The sequence below is a fragment of the Plectropomus leopardus genome, chromosome 16 (assembly GCF_026936395.1).
Source record: "Plectropomus leopardus strain MGB_pleo_1.0 chromosome 16, ASM2693639v1, whole genome shotgun sequence".
Taxonomy (NCBI): domain Eukaryota; kingdom Metazoa; phylum Chordata; class Actinopteri; order Perciformes; family Serranidae; genus Plectropomus; species Plectropomus leopardus.
The window spans coordinates 18,126,730-18,144,835 of record NC_142191.1 but is presented as its reverse complement, the minus strand read 5'-3'; the positions used below and the strand labels follow the sequence as shown (position 1 = coordinate 18,144,835).

At 41.9% G+C, this 18,106-nt stretch overlaps 1 long non-coding RNA gene across 1 annotated transcript in view; it reads left to right on the top strand.

Moving 5' to 3' along the window:
* Positions 1 to 17,190, top strand: part of LOC148186874 (uncharacterized) — a 63,324-nt gene extending 46,134 nt beyond the window's left edge. The window contains exon 3 of the long non-coding RNA XR_015779172.1: positions 16,433 to 17,190. This is a non-coding gene — a long non-coding RNA (uncharacterized LOC148186874). The remainder of the gene's footprint in view (positions 1 to 16,432) is intronic.
* The last annotated feature ends 916 nt before the right edge of the window (positions 17,191 to 18,106 follow it).

The window sequence follows — 18,106 nt, the reverse complement described above, 5'->3', positions numbered from 1 at the left end:
AAACCTTGCGGCACATCCTTTATTAGTCATTCATAGTGTATTTTTTCTGGCCTCAGTACTGCCTGGGGGCTTAAACATAAGTATGTCCAGCTGTGTGTGCATGCATGCATTTCAGCAGACATGTATGGCAGGGAGTCTTTCTTATTTTAAGGCGTGTGGCTGTGTGCACACGCTGTGGCTGAAAAGCTGGTAAACCACAATTACTTCCTCGCTCTTAACAGTGTTTCTAATGCAGCTCTTCTGGGTTGAGAGGCACTAGCAGAATGTATATTAAGCTCCATTTCTCATACTCTGCATGCTCCAGCACCTGGAGGATGGGCCGAGCATCAGCTCCAGGGCTCTGAGTCAATATTAATCTGCCAATATGAAAGACTGGATTATCACTGGGGTCGATTGCCCGGGCCTCATGTAAGAGAAGCGTATAATGGGAGGGAGAGTCGGAAGGAGGGAGAACGAAATGGACGGGGCTGGAGGAAGGCAAGGGGGAGAGATGGAAAACTTCCAGTGCTTCGGCATGGTGAACCTTGTCGCATGTCTCACAAGTGAAGCGCCCTGAAATTGATTTGAATCAAGTGGAAAGAGTTACAGTGGAGGCAGAATTACAGGAAAGAGGAGGAGGGAATATGAGGAGGGAGCCAAGGACACTGGAAAGGTGGCTGTCATAGCATGAGCCCATCTGCTGGGTGTGTGTGTGTGCGCATCTATATGCTAGGCTTGTGTGTGTGTTGTGAGGAAATGTTGCATGGAGAAGGTTGAGGGGGGCAAAACATAATGTTAGCCTCAAGGCATGAGGAAAACTTGAAGTTGTTTAATTCCAGTCTCCAAAGATCTCATAATCCACCCATGCATACTTCCTACTTTTGACAATATGCGCTCAACAGAGTGCAGCACCATAAATGCCTTTGAGGAAATACTGTCCAAAAGTGTGAGCTGTATTTGAACAATCATCACATCTCATCTCTCTCTCTGTAATTGCAACTTTTTGCGCTGTATATGGCAGTTTTGAACAGCTGTAAACACATACGACTTTGTATATGGTCGGACATCATTTAGCATGAAATACCTGTAGTTTGTTTTGCTCTGGCTTTTAGCAGGTGGAGGGAAAGAGAATGAACCAAAATATATTCAGTATGTTTAGTTAGGGATTTGGTGCTTACTAACCGTGCATGTGTGCACATCTGCGTCTGTTTGCGTGTCATCCCAGTGTGCAGTGATGGCTCAGAAGAGCAGTAAAACATTCAGCAGCACAGCCCAGATTGCGGCCTCCTTCCAGGCCTTTATGCCTCCTCATCTCCTTCCCCACAGAGATCACTTCTGACTCTTTGTCCTCCTTGACCTGCTGTTGAACTACCCCTCCATTATCCTCATCCTACAGTGCGCTCCCCTCGCACGCACATACTCCACCCCATAGACTGCTGTGTCCCAGCCACCGCTCCACCTCCCCTCCTCACACCTCTTCTGGGCCACAGATCCGGCTCCAGCTCCTCGACAGCCCTCTCTGCACTGCGACACTTCGTTCCCGTCCGTCGCCTGCTGCCCGCCTGCTAATCGGGATTGGTGGGGAGGAACGGATCGCTGTGAGACACGGCTGTCCTCTGGAGCCCACAGAACCAGGCCAAGGTCACTCACATCACTCTTGCATTGCCGCTGCCCACAGCAAACAGGGAAGAAGCAGAGAGCGAGGGTTGCAGGAGTTAAAGGAAACAGCGATAAGATTGCTGCCGAGCGGTGCTTCGCAGCTGAATGAGGTCTCGTGATCTGAAGTGAGCACAAGTCAATAGCAAGGCCGGGGTTCATTTTATCTTTCAAATTAGCGATTAGGAGGAAAGCATTGGAATATTATCATCCTATCACATGCCTATTTACCCCTTTTGATTAAATATTCAAGCATGTCACTGTGCTCGAGTGTGAGCTTATAGGTAACCTATTTTCTGCTCTCTCCTTGATCAACACTCATCAATAATTCACTCTTGGCCCATTAGTTTTGAGAGAAATGCCAGGGAGCAACTTAAACTCGTCAGGAATTCATTTCTTATTTATTGTGTGCTGAGACATATGGCACAAGAGCAGCGCTCATTGAGGACGTTTAGAGAAGCTTCACTGGGCAGAACAGTTACACGGCACACTTAAAGCAAACAGCTTGCAGTTAACCTTGAGATAATATTTACATCAATTCCAGTCCAGTGCCACATCACATTGTTAGGGAGTGAGCAATGGGGCCCCATCCAGCTCTTTTTACACATTTACAAGACACACTTACAGGACTCAGTATTTAAGATTTTGGTCAGGAGTTGTTATGGTGTGCCGTCATTCAGCGGCCCATTTCCCCGTTGAGCTGGCGATGTGTTTTATGGAATAAGTTGAGAGACGGATACTAAAGTGAGGGCCTCTGTCACAAATGCACACCGTATTGTCATCAACAAGACCGTTCTTTTTTCCAGCCCATTGCCTTTGCTGTAATTTGCACTCTCTAGCGTTCTCCCCTCCCTGCGCCATCATTATTTCAGACAATGTTTTAGAAATCACAGCCGGTTTCCCAGCCTGTGTTCACACATTTGTCATTACATGTCAGCAGGGCCTGGGGATTTTGCTGCTTCACTTGGCAAAAAGCAGTTGTGTTTGTCAAGCTGCGGCTCTGTGTCGCCGAAGCTGACACACACCTGGAATGAAAAGGGCTTGTGGGTAAAGACGCTTCTGATGTTATTAGGCCTGCGTCCTTGGCTTGTGGAGTCCAGCCTGTTTTACATGTCCCACCTGCGAGCATGTCTTCTTTGCCTGGCTTTTATCCACACGCTTGTCTCTAAGCCCTCTCAAGGCCTGAGCATCCCCTCTTCCTCCTCAGCTAAAGCTCAAACCTTAACACGCTCTGGCTCTCTGCCGAGTCCTCAGCGCTGTTTCAGAAGCCCGGCTTCCAGGTCCTGTAATCTCCCTCTGGCTGTACACACGGGATTGTCACAATGATTTCTGATTAGGTGCTTAAAATGATTATATTTTACTGCTTCAAGAGAGTATTGTGTTACGTAATTAAGTACCACTGGATAAAGACCAAGGCAGTGAAATCTCATATGACAGAATTTCAGAGTTTTGAAAGTAGGAAACAAGTGTCGCACACTCAGGCTCCATATGCATTTCTCTTTGATTCAGATGAAGCTTCGGCCCTCAGGCCTTCTTCTAGATCCACAATCAGAGTCAGACACAGGCACTGATATGTTATATACACCACGCCCTGGTCACACGCCTGATGATGATTAGATAATAGACACGTTGGAGGTGAACCCCGTCTCGCCTGGAAAGTGGACGAGATCAGACGGCAGCAGCAGGGGGCAGAGACAAAAACTGCAGTCAACTTGAATGGTTTCCAGCAAAGATGCCCTATTTCCAGCAGCCTGTAAAGAATGTGTATATACCCTTTTAAACCAGATTTGACATCAGTTTTCTTGTGCTGTGTTTAAACACCTCTCACAAGCCATGGTTGAAACATGAGCAAACTGGTTTGACTTCTTTCAGAAACATTGGGAAAAAGGCAATGACCAATTTGGTATAAAATGTCTCACAAAATGCAAGAAATAAGTAGAAGGTGACAAAGAAAATAACCTTCAAATTTGTTTGGAAAAAAACTCTCTCACACTTGTCACTGTTTTATTTTCATGTTTTTGAGTTGCTGAAGGCATCTTGTTTGTTTTTCTTTTTGCTCACCTGAATGTTTTTACGTGATTATTTCATCACCGTTAGGTGTGGCCTTTTTGACATATCAGTGCCTGTGTGTGACAGTGATTGTGGATCTTGAAGAAGGCCTGAGGGCTGAAACATTACCTTTTAACAAAAAAGAAATGGAGCCAGAGTGTATGACAATTGTTTCCGACTTTCAAGTGTACTGCGAGTGATCAGCACCTCACTACAATGCTTGGTGTGTGTTACATTTCTGAAGTACAGAATTTCAAAGTTTAAAATGAAAGTTCCAGTTTTTTTTAAAATGCGGGGCTTATTTTGCATTGTTTTGTGTCTATGTTGGTTATGATGACATGGTTCTCATATAAGTACTTGCTGAGATACACCCTTTTTCCACCAAAATTAGTGCGTTTGTGTGGGTTTTTAAAATAGATAAACCCACTTAAATCGACTATAGACTCCTTTCAAATTGCTAGTAGAGCAGAGCTGTATGCACTGCTTACCTGTGTGGGTGTGTAGTTTTTTAGTGTGTCACATTTGATGTTGTGGACAGGCCAGCAGCAGGTGTGTAAACAGTCGACGGCAGCATGGAGGCCTATGAAAATTTTACAGTGGTTTCTTCTCTGTCTCTCTTTCAAATTCAATGCAGACTTATTTGGATTGCCGTTTACTTCTTATGTGGAGATGGACGGTAATTAGTTGCGGCCCATCATTGCACCCCGTTGTTAAAGGGGCTGAAATTAGTACATTTACATGGTTGTTGAGTATTCATCAATGCCGATCGGCATTAATGAAATACCGCAGTTATTTAATGTGGGTGTGAATACCGATATCACACTTTCCCATTACATTTAAATTTAAAGGGTGTTAGCCGTTTTTTTGTTCAGTGGACAAGCGGCTATAAAGAGGTAACGTAACAAACAACATCTCCAAAGTGGGCAATCAGTATTGCGGTCCCTTACCTAAGCAGAAGTATCAAAGCTAAAAGTCCTGGAAATAAAATTCTACTTGAGAAGAAAGAAACAGCCTTACCCAAAATGTATTAAAGTTAAGAGAGTCAAACTAGATGTTGTGCAGAACAGGCTATTTAGGGGTGTCACATTATCAAGTCCAAGGGGTCTGAAAAATAATATTTCAAAAAAATGTATTTATCTTTTGCACACAAAATAATATTTATGTACACATTTGTGCACACTGAATTTGCTGGCTGCAGCGGCTGTGGAGATTTTATTGTTAAAATATGTCCAACACTTTTTTTTTCATGGTCTGAGTTTTACCTGCTTAGCAAGGTTTACTGAAAAAGGTTATTGTATACTTTTATTTGATAATTAGTTGTATGCACAGACTGCAAAGTGACTGTCTATAGAAAAAGATGTTATTATTGTTTGGACAAAAAGCCTTGACATTTTAATGGGCTTTATTTTGTTGGCCAAAGATTAATTCAACTGTTCCGTCACATTACATTATCACCATCCTATAACATATTTTCTTTTATTTATGTAAATGAAGATGATTAGCAAGCAACAAAAGAACTGGAAAATAAATATATTTCTGCTACACACATTACCAAATCTTAGTCATTTTTGTATTTATTTATTTGTTATATTCTCTAAGGGACTCTAAAAAGTCACTCGTCACTTAAACTGCTCATACTTTATGCAACCTCTGACATGAGGTCATAATCAGGCATATCTTGGCCATAAACGGTAACAAACCAAAAAGGTCAAGAGCCACTACTTTAATATAAAACATATTTTTAAATGCTAATGTACTGCATGTAAATTCAGAAACCCTTAGATTTATGTGTAATATCATATTTACAGTTACAGTTTGTGTTGTAAACGGTCTCGTTTTGATAACTGGCCACAGTGAGAGTGCTTACTAAAGGGAGAGATTTGATAATGGAGCCACAACTGGTCTTTGAGACTGGTGCTGCGATGAAGGAGGTGAACAGTTTAAATAGCCCTTACAGGGCGGGATTTCACAGTTGCCTTCTTTCCTGGCTATTTTTCAAACAAAACAGCTGTCAAATGGGATAGATGAAGACTCTGTAGATCACAGGGAGGGCAGAAATCTGTTCCATTTTGCTATCAAATGCATCAAATCAAATCCATTACTGCCACTGGAAGAAATACCAGAGTAATCTGATCACAAATGGGTGTGATTATTTGTGGGATTACCACACGTTTGGTTGAGAAAATGGTATTTTGATTGCGAGTGTTTGGAAGCGAACACAATCGTCCACATCTTGAAACAATTGCTGCAGATAAGACTAATGAAGTTGCAGCTTGAAAACTGAAATAAATTGCTTTTCTGCTTGGGTCTGAGACAAAGAAACCCAAAACACAAGTGAAAATGACCACATTTCTTCCAGCAAGTAATTACATTTTTCAGCAGGTGATATTAGTCGTGATTCTTGGTCGCATCCCATGACGACACGAGATTTCAAAGAGCATGACCATGAGGCAGATCACAGACACGTTGGAGCTTTAGAGTTAATTAGTGGCTTAGATCTTACCTCGGTGGTGGACATCACTCCACCTACTTGTGGCTAAGGCAGCACATTAATTGGGTCAGTAAAGGACTTCATGGTGGCAGGGTGCCACAGCAAACACTTTCATGTTCATCAAAGATCAAACTCTCAGAATAGAGTCTGTTCATCCTACTGGCACCACAAATTCACCTCGACAGAGCCCAGACTGAGCCCGCTATCAGGTTGTAACCAACACTTTATCAGTGGTCATTGACATACGCTCTGAGTTCATTTAAAGGTCCAGTGTGTCAGCTTTAACGGGACATATCGGCAGAAATGTAGCATAGTATAGCAAGTGTGTTTTCTTTAGTGTATGATCAAATCAATATTAAAATCCTTGTGTTGTCCTTACCTTAGTATAAGCTGGTCATATCTCATCCGAGTCTAGTCCATGTTACACCACCATGTTTCTACAGTAGCCTAGAACAGACAAACCAAACACTGGCTCTAGATAGGGTCATTCATGTTGGCCACCGTAGTTAGCAGCCCGTCCATGATGACAGTATTGTAAAAACACTAAGTTTTTAACATGAAACTGCTTCATTCAGTGTTTTATGTGTTTAAATCACCCGGAGCCGTTTTCACAAAGCTTTCTAGTTCTATGAGTTGCTCCCAGTGGAGAAATTCCAAGAAAACTGTTTTGACATTTGGTCTTTTGCACCCTGACGAAGACCAAGTGTGGAAACGGGTTGGTGTTTTTAGACAAATGGCCATGTTCTAAATAAAGGCCTTTTATACTAAGTCAGCCACATTTGTCCTTGCTCCGCGCATGAGTGCCTAAATTATTATTATTTTTCTCCAATGTGCTGAACCTTTCCTTCAAGAGCACCAGTTTTCATAGAGACAGTCCTCGAGAACACCATTACCTCATTTTTACAAATATTCTCATAATGTTTGTGAATACAGCCTCTGGATCTTAAGTTATCAGAGAAAAATGGTAAGCACACATTAGCAGGTGCTGGGCTAGTGTACCGTCTACAACACGCCAAACAGCATCTGAGAAACACTGATTTGTGATGTGGAACTGCTTCATGTTGTGTTTTTACTGGTTGTAATCACTTAATCTGTTTGTTTTGGAGAAAAAGAGACCTCTGTGGATAATTCGCCTCCTGGTAAAAACCTCCTTAAGTTTTTGCTGGTCGCAATCCTCACCGTTAGATGCCACTAAATCCCCTTAAATCTTGCACGCTGTTCCTTTTAACAGACCAACAGCAAGATAAATGATGACTATTTTGTTGAAAAAGCTTGTTTAATTTAGAGCCAGACAAGTAAATATTAAAATGGAGTGGTATTAGTCACTTCACACACACCCATACACATATGCACTGCTCGATACATATTAATGTGCTCCACCCTCAGCACGATCAGTGGGCTGGCGGCATTAATATTCCCTCTGATTTCCATGCACACGGGCATTAAAATACTGCCATTAACATCATTACCGCCATGGAAATATATCAACAAGTCATGTTGAATTAGTGTTAATGTGCCCGCTGACAGGGCGTTCGCTCCCCTCCGCCCGGCTGAAATGCCAGCATGCTGTTTTCTGCTCAGCCTGGCAGGAGGCCTGCTCTGGCTGCCCACTCATGACCCTCAAACACTTGCTGTTGTCAGGGAAATGGATCAGCCTTTCTGGTGTGCTAAGTTCTTTTTTTTTTTTTCAAATTGGATTAATTGGAGTAATAGGAGGTTGTCTTACCCTCGCTGCCATGCTTTTTATCTCTCACTAATTGCTCTCTTCTTCCCTGCCTCCAGACAATATTTGTGCTTGGTGTCTCTTCTCCCCTTTCTTCAGCTCCCTCCGACAACCTTTTACCTAAACGATCTCCAATCTCTTTGTCTTCACTCTTTTTTTCTTTTTTTTTTCTTAATTCTGTCTGGCCATTGTCAGTTCCTGACTGCTCAGTTTTTGATGGAAACTGTGCTCTTCACACAGTGCTATTCAAAAAAGGTGCTTATCTCACTTCCTGTGCAGAGTGCTGCTCACCCTCTGCTTGCAGAAAGCGCAACCTGACATACCTGCACATATTGTACAGTGCACACACACACACACACACACACACACACACACACACACACACACACACACACACACACAAGACAGACTAATGCATGAGTCAAAACAATACACACCCATATGGTGATCCACAGGATGGAAAGAAACTTGTTGCCATGGTGAATGCATGGATGTGTGAATCAGTGTTTGACAGTGGCATTTTCTTTTTATTGGTTTACAAGCACAGAGAACCAGCTGTTGGCCATATTGCAGATATCGTATATTTATAATCTGGTTACATTAACATTTGATATAGTAATTAACATATGTTGAAACACAGATGTCTTGCTCAAGGTTAGAATGGTTTCCATTAGGACACTACAGTGTTTGTAAAAAATGTATACATGTCTTTTGGTGTGATGGAAATTACCCTTTTTGAAACCAATAGTATATTTACAAATAATAAATGAAAGTGCAGAAAGTTTGAAAAATGATTCAAATAGGTTTTTTTTAAACAAAAATGTCATAAGTTGCTGGTTTGTGCTTCTTAAAGTTATACTGAATAACAAACAGATTTTTTCAAAAAAGGAAAAAGTAACTACAGTAACTACGGATGCATGATAATAACTGTACATCATCAGCATCAGCAGAGAACGGCATAAAAATAAATATCTGCATCTTCCCAAAATGAACTTTTCAGCCAATATGACAGGCCCACAATATGACACTTCAATTATGCAACTTCAGTTAGCCCAAATAGGTCAAATTTGTCCCAGTTTTGGCTATTGTCTGGATTTTCTCAGGGAGCGCATCATCCAAGCCTGTTAAAATAGGAAGAATTTTACTGTTTTATTTCAAATTTATTACATAAGAATAAAAGTGGCACATAATCTAGGTTAAAGTAGTCTTTGTTTTGCCAGGTGAATAGGGCCATCACGATAAGAGGTGGTGTAATATCATTATCGGCATCGGCAATCTGTCAGTCGGAAAATATTGGCATACCAAATATTGGCAGCATACTAATAAATGCATCCCTAACTGTAGCATTTTCACTTTACTCCACCTCCACCTTTCAGCTGTTTACTAATACTGTTTTACTAACTCTGTTTTTATTCTGACATCTTTTAAATGCCGTTGTGTCCCTTTGTATCATTCTGGGTCCCCTCTCTAAATTAGGAGGTTTTTGCGGATCAGTAAATGCAGCGCAGGCCAAAATCTCCATGACTCTTTTTTCCTCTGCAGCAGTCTGTCACTTCTGGGGTGGATAAGTGATCTGTTGATCTGTTCAGAGCTGATCAGATTAAAAACAGCATAATGCAAAGAACGATTCAGGTGCAGCTGTTTGTAAGTGAAAGTAAACTTTTAGACCAAGCAAAATAAGTAGTTACGTTTCACTCTCAGTGTGTCTGCCAAAGTTGCACTATAAATAACCGAACGGTAATATATTCCAACAGCGGTCCAAATGAACAGTCCAGCTCCAAAGATTTATTTTTTTGAAGCAGATGTTGTGGCAGCTCGCCACAACTAAATGAATATGTGGGAAACCCTGCAAGATGAGATTGATTGGCTATCACTCTTCTTATTTAACTCTTGACAATAAAGTAAATAAGCACATTTCCAAAAATATCAAAGTTTCATTTTGTGCAGACAAGAAAAACACAATAAGTGCAATAACAGTAAGATAGTAAAGAAAGCAAATCATCCCTTTAGGTTTTTACACAGTTTTTATACAAGCTGTATCTCTTTTCCAAGGTGTGACTTTTACAGGCATCAGGCTTCATCATTAACCAGATTACTCGTCTAATCAGGTAAACAAGAGACTTCTGTTTGTGTGTAGCCGCTGGCAAGAAAGAGCAAAGTCCACACAAGAGAAAATGTTTGCATGTGAAGTATAACCTGCTGAAAGAGACGGGAGCACAACAGAAAAATAATATTCAAAACAAGTGGATTTATCCACAGTGTCACCACTGTTCTCCCCTCGCCACTCAGTTGTGTGTGTGTGTGTGTGTGTGTGTGTGTGTGTGTGTGTGTGTGTGTGTGTGTGTGTGTGTGTGTGTGTGTGCACTGCATATCTGCTATGTTTCCATGTGTGTGCAGGTGGGAGGAAGGAAGTGTTTTATGACTTTAAAGTCCAAATAGGGCTTTTTTGTCTCCCACACACACACTGGTGAACTCACTCACTTGCCACAGCGGGTGGGACAAATTTATGTCCAGAGTATCCGACACTTGCTGATGGTTAAAAATGAGTTATACTGAATGAGTTATAAGACGCTTGCGGCTCAGACGGTCCATAAATCCCGGACTAGGCCGTGTCACACTGCCCAGCCGAGCCTGCTCTTGCTTATTAATAGCAATTTACCCACCTTGTGTTTGATGCAGTGCGGCTCTGGCTGGCCAGTCCACTGCAGGCCGCTCCCCTCTGTACTCCACTCAAGGTTCAATCCCCTACTCCAGGCGCCTGCAGTCGGGATTGAGGGCTACACTGACACCTGCTGGCCACAAGAGGTACTTTTGGTGTAAAAACAGCCTCTATCCCCATTAACCCATGCAGTGATCCTCATACTGGAGCGATGATGAAAATGTTACACAGCTAAAGGCGCACACGCCACATGGGCTGCATTCATATGGTGATTTGACCATTAGCCTATGACTTTGGACAAACGGCAGCCCATTATTAAGGTGCGATGGGGAAGGGCTAAGCCTTTAAGAGTGGCTTAAAATCTCCCCTAAGACATTAAATCGCGTCCTACTTTCTCTCAGTCTTTTTTTTTTTTTTTGTAAAACGTCGTTGCCTTTCATGAATTACAAGACTGAGGCAGTCCTCTGAGCGGTGTCCTGCTCTGGTTATAATACGTCTTGCTCAATCTCTATTTTAAACAGAGGCTTGGTAATCACTCACTGTTTAAATATGGAGAATTGTATCAGGACTGCGCTGCTTTCTCATACTTTCCCTGCTCTCTTACTCCCTCCCTACTCATCAGCAACATCAGTAGGTATATTAAAATTGATGGTGGAGAAGCTGAGATTAATGCATATTCTGTGTGTGTGCATGTGTGTGTGCGATATGTGTTTGATTTCATAACTTGTAATGTAAGTACCCAGGTAGTTCAGAGCTATTTCCCCCCTGGGGCCTCTTCATCACTAAAATGTCTTTTGCACTCCCCCATCATCTCTCCGAGCACTCATTTTATCTCTCCCTCACACACACACACACACACACACACACACACACACACTCCACACTCTCCCTCCCACCAGGTAAATTTAAGTTATTGGCTCTGAGGCGAAAAAGTGAAATCAACATGTCATCACGGGTGTTTTTAATAATATCAGTAGGATTATATTGACAGAGAGGATTAAATTGTTTTACACGGAGATTAAAAATCCTTGGAGGGGATGTGGCATTGTAAGTTGCTATTAACACTTAATGCAATCCCATCTCCCACTTAATTCATATCACTGTCTCCTCAGCAGACATTAATATACTGTAATGGTCCAGCGGTTGGAAAAAATCTCCTATCACAGCTATTTCAAAGTGATACCACTTAATAAACATGCTGTATTGATCCCTCTGGTGGGCCTAAGTGAGCCACACTTGTGGTTTCGGTCATATGAGCAAAGGATCAGGTGCTAATGCATGGATGCAGAGTGATGTGGTATAGTTTGTTTATTAAAAGCATGTGCTCACCTTACAATCCCATTGACTTCAAACTATTGATTGATTCAGAACTGCTGAATAATGACTCTGTTCTTGGCTTTGTTCTTGGCTTAGTATCGATCATCTCAATTGTACTGAAGAATATTCATTTTATATTAATACAGTGTTCAAAAAGAACATAATCTACATCTATTTTTGGTGAAACTGTTCTGTTGAAATGATCCAATTCCGCAGGCAGATTTTCAGATTAAAATAGATTCATCACCAAAGTAAAGCTCTTTCGATCGCTTCCCAAAGTGACTTTTTCTGCAGATGCAGCTTTTATGCTTTGACGTTTATGGAGACATAACGAGATGCTGTCAGACTCTTCATTTCCACATAATTGTCCCAGTAAGGAAGCTGTCTCATCAGTTGTCCTCAGATACCTGTATTAGGTACACTGGCTGCATGTGACCAGAATGTAATGCAAGGCTGAGTTTGGTACCTTTATGAAATATTAACACAAGGTGGTGCTCTTGTCCTCTGGAAGAGCTTCTGATCAACCTGACGCTGGTGCTGTGTGCAGCTGATGACACTGGTGAACAGTAACTGGTGTTTAAATGTCTGTGATTAACCGGTGTTGGTCAAAATATTTAACTTTAAAGGATGTAAGATTAAAAAAAGAGCACAACAAGGATGGGAAAGCAAATGATAATGTAAGGAATATTAAGAATATCACTAAATATATAAAAGAAATTCCATCCCTCTGTCTTTGTAAACATAAGCTTTAATGTGCTTTTATATTAAGAAGGTCAACAAAGCTTTCAAAATATTAAACTGCTAAATATTTAATTTGGAAAAAAAGGAAACATTTACATTTAAATCTTAAATGATATGGGGTGTCTAGGGTCCAAGTTAAGATGCATTCATGTAACTGCAATGTCCCTGATTCAACCTTAGCTGGGGGCATTTGGTGCACATTTCCCCATTTTGTCTGTTTATTATCTAACTGGAAAAGTATTCAACAAATATATCAGCCCCATTGTATGTAATGGTGTTAATTTCACAGAATAAGCACATAAAATTGGCTTTTATGATTGTCATAAGTGAGGTGTAATTTTCTCCTGAGGGCATGACCCTGTCACACTGCCACTAAACTACTGTAACATTAAATAGGCATGACTAAATATAAAACAATAAAATTTAATGTGAAGGGAAAAACAATTCTATTGTATTATCAAGAGTTTAGCACTGATACATTCACTACTGTGCAGATGTGGTTTGATCATATTTGATGGACAGTGGCGTCTTCTTGGAAACATAAGCCAGCAGCACCAAAATTGTCATCACATTCTGATTTAAATGCTGCTGAATTCTGATTAGTGTGCTTAGTAGGTGACATCGTGTTTCCAGATTTAAATACTTTTGAAAAGTAGATAAGATCTAAATTACTTAATTTAACCCAAGGGAAATTGCAGACACACCACCGGAGTGTAGACTATGTGTAATACACAAAGTTTTAAAAAAACATAACAGATGAAGCAAATGTATATTAAATATAAAACAAGCTAACAGTAAGGTGCAAAGATAAAACTAGCAAAAAAAGATGCAATCCAATATGTAAAATGACAAAAACAGGTTACCAGTATGGATGATAAATATAGTAGGGCTGCTTATATATGTTTGAACGCTGTACAAACATATATAATTCGAGATAGTTGGTGCAAGAGTTCAACCCCGATATTCAGACTTGTCAGCCATAATAGGCTATAATTGCACTCTCCTACTAAAATACCTTTTAAAAACACATAGTTTCAGTACATATTTTGCAATACACAGACTGCTGTCACTCCCGGCGAATGATGTAAATTGGTTGTACTCAAAAGGTAACCTGCCGTTACCCACCATTACCTGTTGCAATTTTTACCGACCCACGAGAGCGAAAATATCATTACGATGCCACACTGTGCTCTTTGTGGTTATCAATTCTTGTTGAAAGGCAACAAGAGAAGAGCCCCACAGGCCCAGGAGCCAAAAGTGTGTGTGTGTGTGTCCCTCATGCCCTTCACTTGCAAAATATCACTCAAATGAACAGATTCAGACCAGGATGAGACCCAAAATAAACACAAAGAAATACACACAGACTACAAAGAGACATAAAATGACTTAAAAGAGATGCAAAAGGGCAAACAATTTGAGACATTATCTCAAAGTGGCACAGAATAATTATGAAGAAACACAAAATACCCACAAAAAGACACAAAATGTGTAAAAAATACACAAAATTACCTCAAAGAAAAACAAAGAACAACCTCAAAAAGACACATAACAACCATAAGGAGACAAAAAAATGACCATAAAGAGATACAAAATTACCATAAAAAAAGACACTTAATGACCAAAAAAAGACACAAAATGGCTAATGAATATGAGGCATTATCTCAAAGACACAAAACAACCACAAGGAGACACAAAATTACCCCAAAGAGACACAAAACTACTAAAAAGAGATACAAAACAACCATGAGGAAACACAAAATTACCTGAAAGAGACACAAAACAACTTTAAAGAGCCACAAAATGACCACATAAAAGTTACAGTAAAGATCCAAAATCACAAAGAGATGCATAACAACAACAACAATAACGGAAAAGAGTTGGTGGTTCCCTTTGCATACCTGTGCCCACTGTCTCACAGTCTACCCATCGATGAGAAGTGGAGAAAGTGGTACGACGATGTTTATGGATGAGTGGAACTTCCTAAAGACCCACAGCTGTGTCCTCATCACTTCTTTCCTGTTGGCGTAAAATACCTGAGAGCTCGCAGGTGTCGCTGGTTATAAGCAAATAAATAATCTTGTTTTTTGTTTGGTGACTCTGAAACCGCACAGTTCCATATTGACTTGATGGTATTGTTTTTGATGAAGTCATTCCAATAAAGAAACTGACAACAAAGTCAATGATTGTGGCAGATGAGCAATATGTTTCCAAAGCCCCAAGAAGAAAATTATTGAATGCTGTGATAATATTAGCCGAACAATACATACAGTGCCAATATTGCGTGAGTAGAAATAAAGTGTTTGCTTTCTCTTCCATTAGGCAGCCGGGGCTCAATATTAGGACACAGTGCGTCATCCGTCTCAGTCGGCACAGCCCTCGTTAAATTGTTTAGAAAATTGCACAGGGCCGTTTTAATGTGATTAAGACACAAATTGAGCACGCTACCCACCTCCTCCTCATAGCTCCTCTTGTCTCTGGACGATGCAAATTTCAGGCTTGTGTAGTTGGAGAACAGAGGGAGGGGAGATGCTGTGCAGAGCTCCCCTGCATCCTTGACCCAGTCGAGTGGGAACTCGGGCTACAGTCACATTAGGTGTGTGTCACTCGGTGAGGGTGTGCAGAGGTGTGTGAGGAGGAGATGTGTTGTCAAGTGGGCAGGGCGTGTCTGTGTGTTTTGTTTTAAAGAGGCAAAGCTGGAGCATCCCATGGCTGTGAGTGAAGCAAAGACACACCGCCGCCCCTCTTCCTTTGCCTCTCTCTTCCTTTCTGCGGCCCTCTGTGGTCTCCTGGCCGTCCCAAAGTCATTTCAATCTAAATGCAAATTTCATCAACCTCCCTCTAAAAAGACTGATATTAGTATCAAAGCCAATGTGTTACGGCTGTGTCGTGTGGACGTGTCACTCTCAATAGCATCTCCAGTGCGGAAACCTGCCAATCTCCCTCCACTACTGAGAATGGATCTTTTTTTCCTCTTTTCTCTGTTTATGCTTCATTTTCTTCCTCCTCTTCCTTTCTCTCTTTCTCTCCCTCTCTCTCTCTCTCTCTCAACAGCTCTCTCTATGACATGTTCCCTTTCTGGCCACTTTGATCCTTCTGTTTTCTCTTAACTTCGCCCTCCCGCATCCCCTCATATTTGGCCTCGTCTAACCTTTCTTCGAGAAGCCCTCCAAATAGAACCTCATTAGTCCTCCATATGTTGTGTTTCACCTCCCGGAGCCCTCTTGCCCCTGTGCTGCACTAAGCAGCTCACTGGGACTCTGCACATGCTTGCAGATCAACAGAGAAACAGCAGAAATCCACTGCTCTCTGCAGTCACACACATCTCCTTCCATTTTTCTCTCCCCTCTCTGAAAACATCCAGCCTCCATTTTCCTCTCCTTTCTGTCGTCTCGCTGCGTTTGCAGTCAGGTGAAGCAAGGTGGAGTTGTGGGATGGAGGGATGGGTGGAGAGGAGTGAGGGAGAGGATAAGTACACGGAGAGCAGGGAGGTGGGGAGGCTGAGAGAGGAGGCAGAGCACCCCGGGGAGGCTGCGCTCCAGGGGTTGTTAACATGCAGGTTGCATATTTCTGAATTGCAGAGCAGCCTTATCGCACAGTGCTGGGTCACTGAAGCACTTCCTCTCTCAATGTGTGCATGCCTGTGTGTGCACTGTATTTCCGTGCAAAGTGCATGCATGCGAATATGTGCATGCATGTGAATATGTGCATATGTATGTGCAACCGTGCTGGAAACAGCAGGAAATGTGAAGCTCTGATGGGGAGGGATTCTCTCCTTCTCCCTCTCTCTCTCTTTCGCTCTCTCTTTCTCGCACTGCAGCAAGAAACACTCATCAAACTGCAACACGCATCTCGCAGAAGCCCTCAGATACAGCAGCAGCAGCAGCAGCAGCAGCAGCAGCAGCAGCAGCAGCAGCAGCAGTCGAGCCTGGGCCTCCTGTTAACACACAGACATGACACAGCGACAGCCAACAGCTTAACACTCTGCTCCCCAGCTGGCTCTGCTCTCAGGTGGGCCACTAAGGTCTGCCAGATAAAAGCTTGCACTGCAGAGTATTAGGCGTCCTAGCCAGGGGGGTGACTCTCCGTGTCGCTGCTGGCCCCCCTTTAATATCTGGTGTCCCTGCCTGACTGGTGCAAGTTAAGGATTCTGGCCTATGTGTGTCCTTGGGAGGTCAGGCTCTGCTCAAGGCTGCGTTGCATGCTGGGCCCATACATCTCCAACATGTACTCTAAATGAGCCTCCCTCCTTAACATTTTTGTCACGATCCCCTCCATTTGTCACAGCGTGGCAGCGACACTATTGTCATGCACGTCGCTGTCGTCATTATCCAATAACGCAGTGTCGTGCAGAGGTCAGAGTTTAGGCTGTGAGTTGTGTGTGAAGGGAGGATCACGTAATTGTACGGGGGGGGATTGTGTTGCTTGTGCTGAATGCACAATTAGCTCTGTTTCTGTTTTGACCTTAGTAAAGTGTTATAGCGCAAAAGAGAGACGGTGTTAGGTAGGAGTATGCATGTAATAATACCTTCATATTTGCAGTTTGTGAATTCTTGTCAATAAAAGATACACTAGAGACCTTTCAGATATCATCTTTTTTATTCCACACCTTCGTCTTCCTTGTCAAAACCTGATGCCCACATCACTCACAATGCAGCTTGACTGCTGACAGTTCAGTCAGAGATTTGGGCGTGTTAACCTAGTACTGACTACCGTAGCCTCGAGCCGGTAGCCTTAAGCAAAGATGAGGGTTAGGGTACCGGCCTGGAAAACTCCCGTCTTTCTAACTCCACACCGTCAGATATTTGTCATTTTAGACTTTGCAGTCTCTAGTCCCAGCCTGCGCTGACTCATGTGACATCACTTGAGGCGATTTATCAGATTTTGTGCAGCATCTGGAGCCGCAACTTGTGCTCAGTAACGTATTGTTTGTCATAGGTCTCTCCTGCAACTTGATTTGATGCTGTTGGCTTTGTTCAAACATATTGGATCAGGGGAATAACACAAGTGTCGTCTTGCTGGGAATGAAAAGTGTTAATGTTAATGGATTCACAAAATTAAGGTAAATGAATTTGTGCGACACATTTTTTCATTGATACACTTTTTAATCTTTGAGTTTTGGGGAAGCTATTGAGTATTTTCAAGTCAGAAGGTTCAAGTCCAAGTAGTTGTCAAGTCATTGGTGTTTACATCCAAGCTGAGTTGCAAGTCTTTTTTGATTTTGTCAAAACAAGTCTAAAATGATCAAATTTTCAACTCCAGTCAGTTCAAGTCATGTGTCTCAAGTCCACACCTCTGGTTAACAGACTTTGATGTGTAAAAGCAGCAGAGTTTCCCTTTAAATTGTGAGTGCTCTTTTGACCCATTAGACATAGCTTGTGACCCCTTGGAGGGTCCCAACCCATATGTTGAACATCAGTGATATTACAAACAATATATCATATCATTGCTCTACAGTTCCAGCAATAACTGAAGATAGAAAGATGCATATAAT